Source organism: Rhincodon typus, chromosome 23 (genome assembly GCF_021869965.1).
Source record: "Rhincodon typus isolate 14 chromosome 23, sRhiTyp1.1, whole genome shotgun sequence".
Classification (NCBI taxonomy): domain Eukaryota; kingdom Metazoa; phylum Chordata; class Chondrichthyes; order Orectolobiformes; family Rhincodontidae; genus Rhincodon; species Rhincodon typus.
In genome coordinates this window covers 37,343,343-37,354,604 of record NC_063354.1, presented here as the reverse complement: position 1 = coordinate 37,354,604, position 11,262 = coordinate 37,343,343, and the positions used below count along the sequence as shown (strand labels likewise).

Sequence of the window (11,262 nt, the reverse complement as noted above, 5' to 3'; positions counted from 1 at the left end):
TAATGTTTCAGCTTGTGAAATTCATTAGATCCATCAGTCTGGCAGCTGTCTGTTCATATCATTCGTAAAAATTTTTTTGCGTTTTTAAAAACAAATCTTCTTTTTGCCCCCTTTGGGCAATAGTGGGGAGTCGCTGGAAGGAAAAGCAGACTCATTTGCAGCCTGTTTAAACTTCAGCATGAACAGGCCATCTGTAGTCAACAAATCTTGGAGTGGGACTACCAGCTTTGCCAGAAGGTCTTTGTCTTGACATCAAGGAACTACCATGCATTTGCATGTCTCTAGCACCATCTTATTTTTGACTTCTTGTAATTATCTCTCTGCCTAAATTAATCAGATCATAGGTCATCCCTTCTCTTGCTATTCAGTTGTTGACACGTTTGATCACCTGCAAAGATTTGCTATTCAGCCTATCAACACTCCACTCACACCATCCGTACTATCTTCTGACACTCTTAATTACTTGGAATTATCTTGCAATGATCTCTCCACCTTTTAATTCTGTGCTTGTGCACTTCCCTCCATTTCACCTGACGAAGGCTTGTGATTTCAAATAAGCCTGTTGAACAATAACATGGTGTCGTGTGACTTCTGACCTGGATATTAAATACGACAAAGAAAATGCTAGAAGTACTCAAAAGGCTAGCTAACATCCGTGAAGACCGAAACATCAGAAGTGGAAAATGCTTCAAGAATAACAGGCTTTAGGCAAGTACACAAAAAAAAAGTGTTTGGTAAAATGGAGGACAGGAACAATTAACAAAGACAAATTACTGGTTAGGTTCTGAAAGTTTTGAACTTAATGTCAAGTGTGGAACCTCCAAAATTAGGCTGGAAGTGCCTAATCAAAATATGAGGTGGCTATTACTTAACCTATTATTGACCTCCTGCACTCATTTGTGGCCTGAAAGAAGCTACTAAAACTGTCTCACAATCTGCATTTGGTTCTCCCTAACATACAGGAGATTGCAACTTAAGCGGCAAAGTATTTCAGTGCTTCACCTGGTAGTGGTGTTTGGGTCACGGCAGCTGGGAATACAGGAAATTTCCTTACCACAATGGCAGTTTGCAGTTCTTTGTTCAAAAGAATCAGGGTATACAAAGAGCTGAATAGCTGTCGTGTGAAGAGGCAACCATCATGACATGCACTGGCAGAGAAGTACTTAATCCAATTGTGAACTATATTATTATTGACACTAAAATTTACAATTAAAGCTTTTTGCAAATGCTTCACTGCAGATGCATGAGCCACAACTACTGATGATTGACTGACTGACTAAAGACAAAACACATCGATCTGGCCCTTTAAAAGGAACATATCAAGTTATGCATTTTTCCAGTATTTCAATTGAGTTTATTTTTGCAATTGTGTGTTTCAGATCTTACAAAACAAGAACAAGGTCACAGTCACGTTCTAGTTTTATTACAACTGACCTGCAGGCAAGAGTATAGAACTATTACATGAACACTTAAGATTCCATTTATAATGTTTTAAATATAGGAAGAAGTCAAACCAGTATACAGGATAAGAAATATCCATGAGCTCTGTAAAATAATGCAATGGTGATGATACTCAGCGAGCTCCATTTTCACAGACAAGTAAGGCATTATCCCTGCACATCAGCTTTGATATTTTTTATACATTTTCTATGGTACAGGAAAGAAAAATTAACCAAAGTTCACAATGTACAGTTCTTATTCTATTTTCACAGTTTGTGACCATTATACACCTTTTTTTAAAGATACACTGTAATATATTCCTCACCCTTAATAGATTATAATCTAAGATTAATATAGGAATAAACTGCCAATTTTTACAGGCATTCCACTCAAAAAGTTCGAAGTCCCTTGACATTCACATCAAGTTCACTTCTTCACCAGTAGAATTGAACACATTAATGAATTGCCAAGCAAGGCTGGTGGTGGGTCATAAGGGATTTTTGGTGGGGTGGGCAGATGGGCTTGTGTGTTCAGTCATGAAAGCAGACAAGAGGAACAAAAATTCTGCATAATTTTATAACTTTAGTGACTTACTGGGTCTACAATGGACATACTTACTGGATATACTTGTCTGTTACAAAAACTTGCAAGAAACAATCACACCTCCCCGCACCCCGAAAAACCAGCATACTCTCAACAGACACTGTATGAAAAATAGAATCTCACAAAGAATTCTCTCTGTGTAGCACAAGTCCTGGATCACATGTAGGTAAAATTAAAACCATCCTGTAGCTATCTCAAGCAACAGAATTCTTCCAGACATTTAGCACCTCTGGAGCTGGGTAGTCACAGCGGCGTTGCATTAAATCAGAAGACACTGCACCTAACATCTTGACTTGGTGATTTGCTCCTCTTACCGTTAAACAATTTTCCTCAGTAGACAAGTACAACCAATAACTAAACCAAACTAGTAGGCAATTGGTGTTATCACACCACTGGTAAACCTGGAGGACTTCAAGGTTTACAGCAGTCACAGGTATACATTAATTTTTGCATAAATAATTTCTGGTAAAAAATAGCACATTGAACCACAATATGAGCTGTCGGTGGGAAACATTTAAGATCATCACTGCCAGGTGCTTACTGCATAATCCATATATAGCCTGCTTTTGTCTAAGATCCTAAGACATCAATGTGCACATTTACAGACTGATTAACAAACAGGAAAACATTCGTTGCTTCAACACAAGCTTATTTTTTCCAGCATGCTTTACTCTTCGAGCATTCTGCCCAAAGTTACACCATAGTTCACTATTCTTTTCTGTATATTTCAATAGACAATATTAAAACACTTTCTTCAGGTGCCTAGGCTAATTTTCCCAATAGTTACAAATATATTGTACAGTGAATGACATTTAAGTCATATAAAAGTTCTGTTTCAGGGGAAATACCTTTTTGCAGCAAATCTTTCGTGTATCAATTTTGCTTTCTTTGCAATTCTCAGTCCACACACTTTTTTGGTGAAAGACATAGTGTTCAGTTATGTCTTTATTTAAAAATCTCTTCAACATTATTAACAGTAAAATACAGATTTTCTTTTCCTCCATGATAGACACTAACTATAAAGCAACAGAATTAAAATCAGCAAATCTATTGCACTTTGTGAAGCAAAATTCCTCAAGGTGTTTGCGACTGCACTGGAGTAACGTTTCCTGTTCGTGTACAAATTCCCTTTTGTTGAAGACAACGCAGATACTTAGGAGTCTTGAGGGTGCTACTAAAAATATTCTATGCAATGGCGGGAACAGCTAGTCCAAGACTTGGTCTTTCCAGTACGGTATCGAAATGTCTCCAGCTTCAAACTCTTCCCACCAGCAGCTGCATAATATCCCACCAAGATCCAGACTGAAATGAACACACTGGCAGCCTCCATACATCTAGCCCGAAAAGGCAATAACATCCACAAACTCTCTTGACGACTTGGGTACTATGAGAAGGATGCTTTTCGAATGGACAATCGTGGGCAGACATGGATAAAATGGAACACCAATTTTTATTGCACAGTCTGTTTGAGCAAGTTAAAAATAGAAACACTGCAATGTGTCATAAAACAAATCTTTACACCTTGATATCTTTCAGCCAGTTTAAGGCTGTCTTTTCAGCAGCAGAATCAATCGACGTACATTGGGGAAACAGGGGTTGGGGGCATTTGATCCAAGATTCTGCAAACATAACTTGCAACGTCCACCCTGCGCTCTTCATACATCAAGATGAAAGGATGTTTCTGAATAAATGAAAACAATTGCATTTTTCACTTGGGTACATCATAACTCTTCTTAAAAACATCCATCACATACATGATTCAATCTTTTAGCAAAAGTCAATTATTAGCATTGGATTAGTGTTAGATAATGCAAACATTTCTACTGGTAACTGCAAATCTACTGCATTTTAGAAAGATTGATAGATTCATCATTTAACAAAAAAAATTCATGCATTGACAATGCTGATAGTGAGCTTGGGATTTCAGCAGCATTGGCCGTGAGCTTTTCCTGGTTATGGTCATTCAGATGAGGAGGTTGGCAAAAGTATAACTTTAAAGAAGGAACAGAAGAATTTAACCTGAGAACATTCTAGCAATTATAGAAATCATAGAACAAGAGAGCACAGATGACCATTTGGTTCCATGTCAGTTCTTTGAACGCTGACAATTTAGTCCCATTGTCATGCCTTGTCTCAACAGCCCTACAAATTAGAGTCACAGAATTTTTACAGCACTGAACAAATCTCCTCAGCTAAGCATGTCCATGGTCATCAAGCATCCAATGATTCTAATCCCATTTTCCAGTCATAGACTTGTAAGCTATGGTAATTCAAGTGCTCACTTAAATACTACTTAAATGTCTGATGTTGTCACCTCTACCATCCTTTTAGGCAGTGAGTTCCTGATATTCACCACCCTCAGGGTGATAAACTTCAAATTCCCTCTAAACCACCTGCTCTCTGGTTACTGACCCTCTACAAGTGGGAAAAGTTTCTTTTTTTAAAATTCATCCATGAGATAGGAGTTTCACTGGCCAGGTCAGCATCTGTTGCCCATCTCTAGCTGCCCAGTGGGCAGTAAAGAGTCAACCACATCATGGTGGGTCTGGAGTCACATGTAGGTCAGACTAAATAAGAATGGTAGTTTCATTCCCCATAAGGACATTAGTGAACTAAAATGGGTTTCATGGTCATCATTAGACTCTTAATTTCCAGATTTTTATCGATTTCAAATTCTACCATCCACCCTGGTGGGACTCTAACCTGGGCCCCCAGTACATTACTTGGGTCGCTGGATTAATGGTCTAGTCATAATACCATTAGCCCATTCATTTCTACAAAATATATATCTACCATTTCTATGCCCCATTCCTTCCTATCAAATATTTATTCAGTGGCCTTGTGAAAATTACAGAATCTAATTCCACCATAATAAGCAGCGCATTCCATTTCAAAAATATTTGCATTTTTGCCAGTCCCTTAAACTGTCTCCTCTGGTTAGCTCCCGATACTGGAAACAGTCTTTCCTTAATTACTCGATCAAAACCATTCACAGTTTGAACGCTCTCATCAACTCTTCTCTTAACCTTCATTTGGAGAACAACTCCTTTGCTAGAGTCTCCAAGTCAAGTTCCTCATCCCTGGTACCATTCCAGGAAACATTCTCTGCACTTCTTCAATGGCCTTGATAATATTCCTAAATTTGCCTAGAATTGGACTCAATATTCCAGGTGAGGCACAACAATGATTTACAGCTTAATTTTTGTACTAAATGTCAAAGCAAGGATTCTACATGTAATTTTCAAAAAAATTGCAACCTTAATTCCTTCTGCCAAATGTGTACAAATACTCCTCAGTTGTTTCATCTCCCCTAAAGATTCACTATTTGGTACGTGACATCGTTTCCATCCAAAATTCATCATTTAACACTTTTCTACATGAAAGGTAATGTGCTATATGCCTGCCCCTTTCAAAAGTCTCTCTACATTACCTTCTTTACTCTTTACATTTGATTTTTGACCCAGTACAAGCTTTGCATTTACTGCCTGTAAATCCAGGCCTAATTCAAAAATACAGATTAAAAAGAGCAGTGGTCTTGAGACCAATTGTGGTGACACCACTATACATCCTTCACACCAAAAGACATTTACTATTACCCAGCTTCAAGTTTAATCTTGCTAGCCAGTCTAGTATATGGAATGCCTTTGAAAATCTTGTGAAAGTCCACGTGCACAATGTTCACTGTACTACCTCCAACTTCCTTAATTCACTGAATAGTGACAAATTCAACCACAACCAGGTTTTTTCAAGACACCTCAAATTTAGGATGTTCTCAACGTTAGAAATGACAACTATTCAACAAGGCAAGAACAGAGAAAGCTGTAAACTTTCAGCTCAATCAGCAGCTCCATTTGGTGTGCATACCCAGAACAAACAATCTGATCACTCTACAAAATGTCAATAGATCACAATATTGCTACTTTATTTGTGTCATATTTTCAACATTGAGACTTTTGCTTTCTACTTAAAGAATTCAATGTTTGAAAATACGGCACTTTTTTTTACGGCACTATATACTGCAATGAGGGGGCAGTTGTGGTTACAGAATCAAGGCTTTATCATATAAGCAAACAAACAAAGATTGAACAAATCTGTCGGCATATAGGCATAGCACAGAGGATCTTCCCTGCATTTACAACTGATTGGGTAACTGGGAGAGAGATTTTACTTTAGAACCAGGATAGCAGAGAAGAATGCCCAAAGTCGTTTGGAGATGACGTTAGACTTTCAGGAGGTAGCTGGCTTTGCTGTGATGTCACTACTTGACTGGTTCATCTGCAAGCTTTCAGTCCCATGTCAGATATATGCTTTGCTATTGTGGTTAAGATATCAAGAACAAGATTTACCTCAGTGGTAAAAGGTAATTCATATTCTGATCATCCAGCTACTACAAAAAGTGATTTCTAGAAGATTTCCTGTCTACCAAAGTGCTTGAACAAATGTATAAGTATGGGATTACCCTTTGTTGTAAGTTTGTTGCTTTAATTATTCTGGGGAGGTATTTAGGAGCTTTTGTCAACTATGTTAAGAGATCCTGGATTCCTAACATTCCTCTACCTCTTCAACAAATCTGTTGATCACCTGGCCTTATTATTTTCATGAGTCTCAGTGTAAAACATTATTTCATCACACACTTGTGAAGCACTTTGGGAGGTTTTATAACATGACAGGTGGTATGCAAGTTCAAATTATGTCGAGAGTCAAACACATTGTTAGTAACTTCAGGAGAGTTTTCATTATCATCGCCTTTGGTTAATATGGTCGAACAGCATGGTATGTGCTTCATTTTAGGAGTGAGCAAGAGAGTATGAAAGTCATACAGATGGTTTTTGATGTGAAAAATCTTCAGAAAAATCATTCTTACTTTTGTGGTATACCACCCAATTTACATTATAGCGTTGCAAGCTTTCATAGGGGACTTATGAATATTGACTTTCTCGTCACGTGAAATTGAGAACAGAACTAAATTTAGTAGCCAATGTGGATGGTAACTTTTTCAGCAGCCTTAAAACTGCAAGATCATAAGGCAAAAAAAATTCTGTGCCACTGAAACTGCAATTTGACAAAGTGGGTGGTCTGTCAACAGAAGATATTTCATACAAACGCTAACTGAGCTACACACATCACCATTATGGCTGATCACTCACTATTTTGAGTGTCATATGATTGGTATTAAAAACTAAAAGATAGCAATGCTGATTTGCTATAACCCGTTGGCTCCAACAATAAACAGAATGGAAATTTAGGACTGGAGCAAAAATTGCTATATAAAATAATTTAAACTCACCAGAAGCTCTTTATACTTTGGCCTTTTGGACTCATCCTTTGTAAGGCTAAGAGAGATATGAAATGTTACATACAGTAATATAGAAGTAAGCTGCACAGTATATTCCACTAATGTTAAATCAAAGTTTGGTTACACAGCATGCATGTTGGCCATTAATGGAGATCACTTCGTACTACATCCTCTCCGAATCACATCCGTCTGCACTAAATTCCTTCTGAAGATTCCAACTTTATAATATGCAAATGCCAAAGACCCTATATTGTAGCTTGTTTGATGACCCTTGAAGACTCACCTGGAGATACTATTGGCAGATTACTTCACGTGCAAGTTATGGGGTAAAGGAAAGGGAATGGCACGAAATCATAATGTTCATTTAGACAGTGACATTGATATTTCAAACAGAGAAATTAGGAAGGAGCTCAAACGGTGAGTTAGGAGGGCTAAAAGGGGCTATGGTATGTCTTCGGCCAGCAAGGATAAGTAGAATCCCAAGGCATTTTATACATGTATTAGGAGCAAGAGGTTGCATGGAGAAAAAGAGTTAGGCCCACTCAAGGGTAAAGGAGGGAGGTTGTGTGTAGACCCAGGGGAAATGGGTGAGATCCTTAATGAGTACTTTACATTGATATCTTCCAAGAGCAGGATGTGAGGGACGCTGAGGTTAGGGAAAAGGTGCGAGTAATCTCAGGCAGGTCAACACAAAGGACAAAAGTGGTACATGTCTCAAAGTACATTACTATAGACAAGTCACCAGGGTCAGATGGGATTAATCCCAGGATACTGTGGGAGGCAAGGTAGGGAATAGATGGGGCCTTAACAGATGTCTGTGCATCCTCTTTGGCCTTAGGCAAGGTTCCAGAGGACTGGAGAATACTAATGTTGTTCCTTTAAGGAGGAAAACAGATAAACCAGGTAATTACAGCCCACATACTAGCGGTGAGGAAGCTGTTAGAGAAGATACTGAGAAACAGGACGTATTCACATTTGGAAGCAAATGGATTTTTAGTGATAGGCAGCATGGGTTTGAGAGCAGAAGTCATGGCTCATCAACTTTTTTGAAGAGGTGACAAAAACGATTGATGAATGAAGGGCAGTGGATGTTGTCCACATAGAGTCACAGATATACAGCATGGAAACAGGACTCTTCACTCCAACTCGTCCATGCCGACCAGATATCCTAAGTCAATCTAGTCCTATTTGCCAGCATTTGGCCCATATCCCTCTAAACCCTTCCTATTCATGTACCCATCCAGATGCCTTTGAAATGTTGTCATTGTATCAGCCTCCACCACTTCCTCTGGCAGTTCATTCCATATACACACCACCTTCTACATGAAAAAGTTGCTCCTTAGGTCCCTTTTATATATTTCGCCTCTCACCTTAAACCTAGGCCCTCTAGTTTTGGACTCCCCTATCCTGGGGAAAAGACCTTAATGATTCACCCTATCCATAAGGCATTTAATAAAGTACCTCATGGCAGGCTAGTACACAAGGTAGAGTCTCATGGGATGCGGGGTGAGCTGGCTAGATGGGTATAAAATTAACTTCATCAAAGACGATAAAGTAGCGGTGGAAAGGTGCATTTCAGAATGGAGATCAGTAACTAGCGGTGTTCCACAGGGATCAGTGCTGGGGCCTTTGTTGCTTGTCTTTTTTTTTTAAAATGACCTGGAGGAAAATGCTGGTGGTCTTGAAAGGTCAACTAGAAGAGGACACAGGTTCAAGGCGATGGGGGAGGTGAGGGGAGAAGTGCAGGGAAAACTTTTCACTTGGTGGACGTTGGGTGCCTGGAATGCACCGTCAGTGGAGGTGTTAGAAACACTACCAACATTTAAGGCATATCTTGATAGACATATGAATGGGAGGTGAACAGAAGGATAGAAACCGTGCATGGGTCATAAGTAGCAGGTCTAAATAAAAATTCAGAATCAGTGCAGGCTTGGTGAACCAAAAGGCCTGTTCCTATGCTGTACTGTATAAATGGTACCGCAACAATTCTATGGCCCTGTGACAAAATCCTGGCAGCACCTTGAAAACGTGACCATCATCTAGAAGGATGAGAGTGACCAGTGTATGGGAGGTCTGTCACTAAGTCACCCACCATCTGATTTTGTCTTTTGTTCCTTCCTTCATTATCAGAACCTTGGAACTTCCTTCCCAACAGCATTGTTAGGAAGCACCCTCATCACATGACTGTGGAGTTCAAGAAGCAACCTCACCACCACGCAAACCAGCTTTCCATCCATTGTCTCCACCTATACTTCCTGCTGCTTTGGCAAAGCAACCAACACAAAGACCCTCCCACCCAAGTTATCCCCTCTTCCATGCTATGTCACTGTCTAGGGACCGATGCACCTACTTTCCAACCGGAAGGATGTCCCTCTCGGCCAGCCCTTGGGTGCTCAAAGCCTACAGCTGCTATCACTCCCTCACCCACCACAAAGAGCTGACCAGCTGCATTGCTCATTGACTGGTACTATTTTCATGAGCATTGCTTTCACTCCTGGCCTGTCCTTGTGGAAAATACCACTGCGCTGGGCCTTCATCCACATTCCTGGATTCTCAGTCTCTGACTCCTTCCGACATGCAGAACTACTGCTTCAGTAATAGATAACAGTGTGGAGCTGGAGGAACACAGCAGGCCAGGCAGCATCAGAGGAGCAGGAAAGCTGACCTTTTCTGAAGAAGGGTCCAGACCCGAAACGTCAGCTTTCCTGCTCCTCTGATGCTGCCTGGCCTGTGTTCCTCCAGCTCCACACTGTTATCGCTGACTCCAGCATTGGCAGTTCTTACTATCCGAGTGAGTTACAGCTTCAGTAAGACCTTATGCACACATCCAACTGGTGTAATGTGATTATGAAAACAACATAATGACATCAACTGTGCATGCACAAATTCATTGTTAAGGATCTGTACTGCCAAAGGGTCATGGGTGCATGCACAGACTGCAATTCTGATGCCAATTTTTGAGTCTGTGCCAATTATTCCATTCCATTATTGCTAAATGGCTTCCAAACCCTAGCTCAAACCTTGTGTGACCTCCAGGTGGCAGCAAAGATCTAATACAGGTTTATTCTTCAGAGTTTAACAGCAACAGGGCTGGTTTAAGTGCAATAAATAGCTAAACTGGAATATTTAAAAATTAAGGCTGCATTGAACACCCACAAACCGCCTGCAATAAGATGTCTTAAAATCTTCATTTAAAAAGTCCCGAATATTTTTAAAAGCAAAGCTAACGAGTAATTCACAACTGACCTGTAGCCTTCCCAGTTCTGAAACTGCGGAACAGATTTTCTCTTGCTCAGTGTTTAATTTTAAGAACACAGAAAGAGGTGCAGAAGTAGATCCAATTCTGCCATTAAGAAAGATCATAGCTGATTGGAGTCTTATATCTCTCCCCTCAAATTCTTGTAGATCAAAAGTCACTAAGTGATCCAAGTGCCTCAGGATTCAGGCAACAATCTTGCAGACGTGTCTTTTAAAAAAAAAATCTTGAAAGTGCATAGTGAATTGAAATTCTTAATTTAAATTTTGCATTTGCACTATACTCAAGAGCATCACAGGAAGCTCTCATCATGGATGATCAGACAGTAAATGTTATCAAAAACATTATTTCCAGGAATTCAAGATTTTATAAAATTGAAGTTCAAGTTATGCCACAAGCTAAGAGGGCAGTCTTCTCACTTCACAGTCTCAACAGACAAATAAAAATGGTTTACGTTTCCACATAGTGAAACAGCGAGTTCTTCTTAAACAAAATGCTTGGAAATGGAATACTGGTAATTTGGACATGAAAATAAGTTGGGACCAGAAGATTGAAGGGATAAGGAAAGCAAAGGAGGAAAAATTAATTTCTGAGTTTTATTTGTACAGGACTCAGACTGGAGTATAACCTTAACGTCTAAATCAACTTTATTCCATTTGAGGAAGTC

At 39.5% G+C, this 11,262-nt stretch overlaps 1 long non-coding RNA gene across 2 annotated transcripts; it reads right to left on the bottom strand.

Moving 5' to 3' along the window:
- Window positions 1–1,331: 1,331 nt before the first annotated feature.
- LOC125485859 lies at window positions 1,332–11,256 on the bottom strand. 2 transcript variants are annotated; one of them, XR_007264575.1, is made up of 3 exons: window positions 10,586–11,256; window positions 7,331–7,376; window positions 1,332–3,724 (listed from the first exon to the last, which is right to left on the bottom strand). It is a non-coding gene; the product is annotated as an uncharacterized LOC125485859 (long non-coding RNA). The 2 variants fall into 2 exon arrangements; XR_007264574.1 differs by lacking the exon at window positions 10,586–11,256 and having other exon boundaries at window positions 7,331–9,984.
- Between the last annotated feature and the right edge of the window lie 6 nt (window positions 11,257–11,262).